Raw genomic sequence first — 9400 nt, forward strand, 5'->3', positions numbered from 1 at the left:
AATTGCATCTGATTTTAGCAAATCCGCCACTGCTTTTTCAATCGCCTTCTGCCTCTCTGGAGCATGTCCTCTCTTTTTCTGTCGCACTGGGGTTGCACTTTTGTCCACATTCAAACGATGTGTCGCTATTTCTGGGCTTATCCCCTTCAGCACTTCATTTGGAGCGGCGAATGCCGACTCGCACTGGATCAACACATCGGTAATGGCTTTCTTCCTTTCCTCTGGAAGTCCTGCCGCTATCCGTACATTCTTATCATTTGAGATGGCGAATAGTTCTGTTTCTCCTAACGCTTCAGCCGGCAACTTCTCATCAACTTTATCCTCTTCATCTGGCTTTGGTTCAAGTGACAATGTATAAGCTTGTTGAGATATAAGTTGATCTCCCTCAACAACGACTCGCCCTTGGTGTGTTGGCAAATGCAATGTCAAATGCTTCATTGAAATGAGCGACTCCGTTTCCGATAGGAACGGACGCCCCAGGATTATATTATAAGCCAATGGGAGATCAACAATTGCGAACTCCAGATCACCTCGCCATTTTAGATTTTTATCGCCCATTTCTGTCTCCAACACCACCTGTCCACTTGTTTGAGATGATTGACCTCCAAAACCAGTTACATCCATGAACGTATGTTCTACTTGCTCGTCGTTAATTCCCAATTTGTTGAATGCAGTTCGAGTAATAACATTGCAAGAACTGCATGTATCGATAAGGACCCGCTTAACGTCCCATCCTTCAATGGCCATCGTAATCACCAACGCATCTGCATGCGGCTCCGTGATTCGCGCAAATGAGTAATTGAGGGCATCCTCTCTACTCGTGTTGCTTTTTCGCTGTTCACGGCGAGCCCTTTCTGTTGGAGGCTCATAGATCCCGCCTGCTATCACGTTAATCACTCCTTTTTTCTGCTTCTTTTCTGGTCTTACTTCTACCTCACGCGGAAGTGTTACCTTTTCATCCATCGTTTCTTTTCTAACGAATTGACTCAGTTTGCCTCTCTCAATCAGCTTTTCAATCTCCCTCTTCAGTTCGTAGCAATCGTTCGTGTCATGGCCGTTCAATCTGTGGAACCTGCAATATTTGTTAGGATATCGCCCCAAACTAGTTCGACCTTTCGTCTCAGGAAACTGCACATCTTTCTTCAGGGGGTTCTTTTCAATCCAAAGTAACACCTCATGGCGAGTCGTATTCAATGGCATTTGATATCCTCCTCCCTGGAAGGAGCGATCGCCCTTCCGAACAAAATTACCCTTGGACTGGGTTTGATTTTGATGGCGCCGATTGTCCGAAGCGGATCTAGTGGCATCTCTTTCTCGCCGGGTTTGAGCTCTATGTTCCCTGTTGACATCATCCACTTCCATGAACTCCTTTGCTATCTTCATGAGTTCGGCCACTGTGCGTGGCTTGTTGCGGATGATTTCCTCCCACATGCTCCAATCTGTGGTTCCATCCGCCATTATGTTGCGGATGCTCACGATATCCGGGTTCTGTAGCCGCACCAGAATATCATTGAAGGCTACAACAAATTCCCTTAGGGAATTGTAATTTCTCTGTTTGATCTCTTTCAGCTGTCTATCCGTCACATCTGCTGCTTTACAGCCCACGAACTTTGCACAGAAATCACGACTGTATTGAGTCCAATTGTGAATAGATTCAGTAGGTAGAGACCGAAACCAATCGGATGCTGCACCGCCCAAAGTGGTCGAGAACAATCGGCAAATTATGCTTTCGCTTGCTCCTGCAACATCCATCAACTCCCTATAGTTTCTGACATGTGCCTCAGGGTCAGAATTTGGATCCCCATAGTATTTAGGTATCGCCGGCGCTTTTATTCTGTGATCTGGAATAAACTCCCGCAACGATGGGGCAAAAGGCGAATCACTCTGCACCACTGCTCTCGCCCTAGGTGTGTACCCCATTCGCTCCATCATGCTTCGCAGTTGATCTTCCAATTCAGTATTGGGTTCCCGCCGAACTTCTTACATCCGCTGCTGGTGAATTCTGGGTGACATCCACCCGCCATACTGTGTCGACATTTGTTCTCGCTGTGGGTCTAACCGCTGTCCAGTTATAGGATCAAAGTTCCAAGTGTGCTCCCGCCCAGACATATTCATTCCAGACGTCATCAACTCTGAATGTCTGTGGACAAAGGGCTCCGTTTGTTGTAGCGGAAGAATTCCTTGCATTCCTGACATCGGCTGGGATGTTTGCCAGGTCGGATGGATCGTCATAATAGGATCTTGGTGCGAGTAGTTGCCTGGATGGCTGTGTGGGTTCATGCGACTACTCTGACCCATCCGATTTGTCTCTCGAGATGGCTGCGGAAGCGCAGATATGGCAGGAATAGTCGGTGATTGTGTCGAGATGACAACGGGTTCTTGAGGAGCAGCCGCTACGGCGGTATTGTGATCAGCGATTGCAGTTAACAAACTAATCATTCAATCTCCAGCCGCTTGGCTCATATTCGAAGCCAAGACTTGTCCTGCCATCTGTACGAAATCTCTATTGGACATCTCCCTCTCGGTTTGCACTTGGACCTCCAATAATGGACTCAACTGTCCCGAAGGATTCGACGAGCTGGGTACCACAGGCTGTGTACTCGCAGGCTATGAATTCACAGTCCGTGGACCTCTTGAGTTCATACTGGTTGATCTGGTTGTAACTTCGGTCGTTCGTGATGGTTCTGACATGTTCTTTGTGTACCTTTACCCAGATGTTGGTAAAAAAGGTCCACGTTCACCGCACCAATGATAACTTGTCGGATTTAATTCGATGGTCCTCGTCGTAGTTACCTGCAAAACAAAACCGGAGACAGGATCTCCGGGAAAACTCTCCGACGATCAAGTCAGTTTTATGTGGAAGGCTAGTAGATTGATAATAGTATTGAGGGAAAAATGTCAACACATCTCCCCATTTGCTTTCATGTCTCTTTTATAAGTATCTCTAGGTAACCGCCGAGGGCGGTTACTCTTTCTATGCCACGTCCCTTACGTGGCCACCAACGTGGTTTCGTTTGTTTGAGTGGGAGGTTTAATGCCCTGTTAGGATTTCGGGGCGGTTATCCGCTTTACCCGCTTCCTTTATTAGGAGCCCATTTGATCTTGAACCATGGGCCTAAGTATAGGTTGGGCCCGTGTTTATGATTCGGCCCGGTTTGGCTTCGCGGATCATCAAAGTGGCTTTAAAAGCAACTTTGCATTTTCACCGAATTTCTTATTTCATCACCCCCTTCCCTTTTCTTTTCATTTTCCTCCACTTTCTTTTTCTAATTACTCCGGCTAGCCTCCAAATTTCCTAAAGTGTGTAATTTCTTTTATAAAATTAGATTTATTTTCATTTAGGGTTTTTAATTTACAATTTGTTGAATTAATTTAGTGATTTGTTGAATTAATTTAGGGTTTTGATAGTTTATGGAATTTGTAGGGTTTTAATAGTTTAATTTATAATTTGTTGAATTAGTTTAGGGTTTTGATTTAGGAATTTTAGTTTAGGGTTTTTATAGTTTATGGAATTTATTTTAGGTTCTTCTTTAACTTCGAGAGCGTGCCTGTTATAAAAAAAATAGGTACATTTTCCAGTAATATAGTATATGTAACAAGTACTTTTTAGCATTTATTTATCAATACAATTAAAATTTTGTATAATTTGATTTTACTTTTTTATACATGCAAAAAATTTTTTTAGCCTTGGGCTAAAATTATCCCCCCCCCCCTATTCGGAAATCCTGGATCCGCCACTGACAGGGGAGTATTTTCAGAAGTTTAGACAAGGTCAATTTTCATGGGGGGAGCGCAAAGCTGAGTTCCTTACTGAATATTTTTGCCAACATCAAAATGGGGGAGTTTGTTGAAACACCTTTCAACATGATTTTGATTTGACAAAATGATTTAAGTTAATCCCATGATTAAAATATTCCAACACAATTAAATTTTAGTGCTTTGATTAAATTGTACTAATGAGGTTGTTCAATGTTGAGTAAGTTGATTAATAAGAACATGAATTATATATCTAGAAGAGAAAGTAAAGCCAAGTCAGCTGATGAAAGTCACACAGCCGGAGCTGAGTAGATTGTAACTCGGCTTTAAGAAATAAAATGTCTTCTTCTGAAAAGCTTAAAGGCGAAGCCGCTGTGTCAAGCTGAGTGGTCGTCAGGTCAGCTTCAATATTGATCAATGTTGAAAACAAAACCTGTCGTATTTTGAGTAAAATTCAGAAGACACAGAAATCTGTCGGAAGGACCTTTTCAAGAAGCATGGACTATCTGACGCACACAACAAGACAAACCTGGCGTCTGACAAAGATAGAAGACAGGATTGGCCTGCAGCACTGAGTGCTGACCAAATGATGACGAAAGGTGAATGTTTCCCCACAACGGCTATGTCAGGATTCAAATTATTGGCACTTCAAACATCACTATAAAAAGGCCACTTCATTTTTGGAAATATACACAAGACAGACAAGCAAAATCTTCATCAAGTCAATTCATTTGAAAAATCCAAAACAGAAGCTGTCTGAAAAGAAAAAACAAGCTCTTACACCAAACTCCTATTTTTGTGTAAAAGTCTAGAGTGATTTAATCATCTAAAGTGTTCTTTGTTGTATTAAGAACAATTTCTTATCATTTGTAAAAGGTTAGAACAGAGAGGCTGAGTACTCGGTTATAGTACTCAGTGGCAGAGATAATTGAGTAGACGAATAGAGGACGGTACTCTTGCATACTCAGTTGCTATTGTAAACGGTTTGTGCTCTACCTTTAAAGAGCTCAGTAGAGGATTCAAAAAGCTCGGAAGGATTTCGGGGACTGGACGTGGGAAGAGAGGCCGAACCAGGATAAGTCTGCTGAGTAACTTCTAACCCTTTATCTTTTGATATATATATATGTATTGCTTGGTAAATATTACTCAGTAAAACAACTTGTAGACTCTGAGCTGAGTAATCTGAGTGCTGAGTTGGAAACTGACTTAAGTGTTGCTTCCCAACTCACAATTGAAACAGCTCTAGTTAGCAATTGACTAAAGTTGTCTCAAAACCTACTCAGCGGTGCTGACCTAGAGACTGAGTAAAAATATTAAACTTAAAATAAACCAGCCTTAGCATAAAAGTTTTATAATAGTTCCTAACCCCCCTTAGAACTAATACTGACACGTTACACGGGACCAATAAGTGGTATCAGAGCCTAACAGCTCACTAATCAAGATAAAACTATCTTGAGCTGATCCTTATAATGGTAGAGAGCAGCACTCGTTTCCTTCCAGGAAATCAAACAACTCAGATACTCCCTGAGGGTTTATCTATTTCAAGGCCTCCACTGTTCTTTGGAGCTAACTATACCTTCTGGAAGAACAGGATAAAAAATTTCATTCAGGCAACAAATATGAGTGCATGGCTAGCTATAGTTATAACATTATCAAAATTTACAACAAGATTGCCACAATAACAACATTAAAATCACAACAACTTCAAAATTTACAACAAGATTGCCACAATAAACTCCTAACAAATCATATTCACTCCTAAAATGGTTGGTTAGTAGAGATTGTGCCAATAATCCGGTACAATTTTTGAAGCGGATGAGTAATCTTAGTGTGCACCGTGAGACACATCCATCCCAAAAGGTCTGGACTTCCATTTCGCATCCCAAAAGGTCTGGACTTCCATTTCTTTTTGGGATGAGAAATGGAAGTCCAGACCTTTTGGGATGAGAAATGGAAGTCCAGACCTTTTGGGATGGATGTGTCCCATGGTGCACACCAAGATTACTCATCCGCTTCAAAATTGGTACCAGATTATTGGCACAATCTCTCCTAACTAACCATTTCAGGAGTGAATGTGTCAATCTTGAGGGAAGTTCATCCCTACACATGAAGGAAAGTTATATCCCTTGCAGCCTAGTACGCCGCCTTCCAGAAAGGGATGTTACGTATTCAACCACCTTCAGAAAAAATTAATCGTGTTAGGCAGCGAAAAAGACGATTTTGGCTTCGCGAAATGAAGATTAGCGAAGCATGCGAATGTAAATGTGCAGGGAAAGAGGTGATTTTACTTTGCTAATCGATGTTTTCGTGAGGTATGCGAGGTCTGAAACGTGACGATCTACGTCGCATATCGATGCTTTCACGAAGTCTGCGAGGTCTGAAACGTGACGATCTATTTGCAGACTTCGTGAACTAATCGATTCGCGAGGTAGATCCACACGTTTCAGACTCTTTCTCTTCGCAGATCTTTGCGAAATCATCGATTCACGAAGTAGATCGTCACTTTCCAAGCTCTTTCTCTTCGCAAATCTTCGCGAGACCATCGATTCACGAAGTGTAATCATGAAAAAACGCAGAAAAAACAACAACAGATACTTACATTTTTCGCCCCTTTCACCCTTAAAAGCGACAATAACAATATGATAACATGGGGAAAACGAAGGAAATAACGTAGAATAACCATTTCTAACATGGTAACAAGAAGAAAGAAACCAAGTAACGAACATGAAGATAAAGAACCATGGCTTCGTTTTCTAGGGTTAGGAAGTTGCAGAATCAAAAGATGAAGAGAGGAAAAAGAGAAATTCATTGTGATTTGGCGAAATGGTGCAGATTTCGTGCAATTTAAAGGAAGAAAGGAAAATCAAAAGTCTTGAAATCATTAATGGAGGAGCCAACTTTTTGTGTAACCAATGAGATAGGGGGAGCGGCCGTTCGCGATGCGGTGGGAAGTGGGAAGGTTAGGGGTATTATGGGAAAATCACACAAAATCAGTCTAGATATGTAATAGGTTGAGTAAATGGGTTAAATATGTAAATGGGCCTCCATTTGACCTAGTTTTGTAATTTTCCCTTAAAAAAATCAAATTAAATTAAAGATTATTTCATTATTTCCAAGAACAACAACAACTTATCTTCAATAAAAAAAACCACTTCTCTCTCCCTGTAAACTCGCAAAACTCTAAGGTTTTTTTCCTACGGAATTGACCAGCTGTGGGAAGATAGCCATGATACATTAATCTCGAGAAAAATACCAGCTTTGGGAAGACCATCTTTGAATCAAGAAAAAGAAAAGGAAGAGAGGCGGATTATAAAAAAAATTGAGAAATCATCAATCTCTATTAAGTTAGTGGGATGCTCATGATTTTTTTGTTGCAATTAAAATTTACAAAAAAAAAAAAACATCTAACAATTAATTAAAGGGTAAATTCCAAAAAAAAAAAATCTTGTGGTTTAACCGATTTAAAAAAAAAAACTCATGTGGTTTGTTATTACAAAAAAAAAGGACTGTGTTATATGCCGTTACCCGAAAAACGGAAAATGGCTTAACACCGTTAAAAAGCTGATGTGGCAAAAGGTCAATTTAGGAAATTCGATTTTTTAATTTTTTTCTTTCTCTCTCTCTTCTTTTCTTCTTCCTCTCCTCTCTTCTTCTATATTTTTTTTTATTTTACTCGAAATTTCAGAACGTCTGAAATCCAGACGTTCATCACGTCTGGATTTTCCACACGTTCTTCAACGTCTGGAAAATCCAGACGTAATGAACGTCTGGTCAGACATTCTCCAGAATTCTGGGAATTTTCCAATGGAAAATTCCAGAATTTCTAGAAATTTTCCAGAATTTCTGGAATCAAAATTTTAAAAAAAAAATAGAAGAAGAAAATAAGAAGCAGATGAGAGGAGGAAGAAGAAGAAGAAGAGGAGGAGGAAGAAGAAGAGAAGAAGGAGGAAGAGGAAGAAGAAGAAGAAGAGGAGGAGGAAGAAGAAGAGAAGAAGGAGGAAGAGGAAGAAGAAGAAGAGAGAGAAAGAAAAAATGTAAAAAAAAAAATTTAAAAATCGAATATCCTAAATTGCCCATGTGCCATGTCAGCTTTTTAACGTTGTTAAGTCATTTTTCGTTTTTCGAGTAACGGCATATAACACAGTCATTTTTTTGTAATAACAAACCACGGGGTTTTTTTTTGAAATCGGTTAAACCACATGGTTTTTTTGGAATTTACCCTTAATTAAACTAAATTAGCACAATAATATATTTATCAAAGCATTAACTAATCTAATTAATTTCATTAATATATTTAAGGTCTATACTTTAGGGTAACGTAACGTAACGCCATGTTATTAAACGTAATTTAATTTTACGTAATTTAATGTGACGTATAACATAAGTCAGAATAACGTAACGTAACGTAACATAATAATTATAAGCTCAATTTATAAACAGTCATTGAGCTTATAATCCCTAACGTAACGTGACGTGACGTAAGTTAACGTAACGTAACATAACGTAAATAACGTAATGTAACATAATATGACGTAATAATTATAAGCTCAATTTAAAAATTCTTAGGATTGTAAGCTCAATTTAAAATCCTTAGCTTTTGTTATTTCTTTAAGCTTTTATTTATTTATAAATAGTCATTGAGCTTACGATCCCCAACCGAACATAATATAACTTAGTGTAACATAACGTAATGTAACATGATGTGATGTGATGTGGTGTAACATAATATGACGTAAGATAACGCAACGTAACGTAACGTAATGTAACATAATGTTACATAACGTAACGTAACATAACGTAACGTCATGCTATCAAATGTAACTTAACGTGACGTAATGCAACGTAACATAATGTAACATAACTTAGAATAACGTAATGTAACTTAGAATAACGTAATGTAACTTAGAATAACGTAACATAACTTAGAATACTATAACGTAATGTAACATAACTTAGAATAACGTAACATAACATAACGTAACTTAGAATAATATAACGTAATGTAACATAACTTAGAATAACGTAACATAACATAACGTAACTTAGAATAACGTAACGTAATGTAACATAACTTAAAATAATGTAACCACTTAGAATAACGTAATGTAACGTAACTTAGAATAACGTAACGTAACATAACTTAAAATAATGTAACGTAATGTAACATCACTTAGAATAACGTAACATAACTTACAATAATGTAACGTAACATAATGTAACGTAACGTACCCTAACATAACATAACATAACGTAACGTTACCTAACGTAATGTAACATAACATAATATAACGTAACATAACGTAATAATTATAAGCTCAATTTATAAACAGGCATCTAGCTTACAATCCCTAACGTAACGTGACGTGATGTCAGTTAACGGACGTAACATAACCTAATGTAATGTAAATAACATAACGTAACATAATGTAACGTAATATTTATAAGCTCAATTTATAAATCCTTAGGATTGTAAGCTCAATCTATAAATCCTTAGGATTGTAAGCTCAATCTATAAATCCTCATGATTGTAAGCTCAATTTAAAATCCTTAGCTTTTGTTATTTCTTTAAGCTTTTATTTATTTATAAACAATCATTTAGCTTATGATCCCCAACCGAACATAAAGTAACTTAGTATAACATAAT

This window comes from Euphorbia lathyris, chromosome 6 (genome assembly GCF_963576675.1).
Source record: "Euphorbia lathyris chromosome 6, ddEupLath1.1, whole genome shotgun sequence".
Classification (NCBI taxonomy): domain Eukaryota; kingdom Viridiplantae; phylum Streptophyta; class Magnoliopsida; order Malpighiales; family Euphorbiaceae; genus Euphorbia; species Euphorbia lathyris.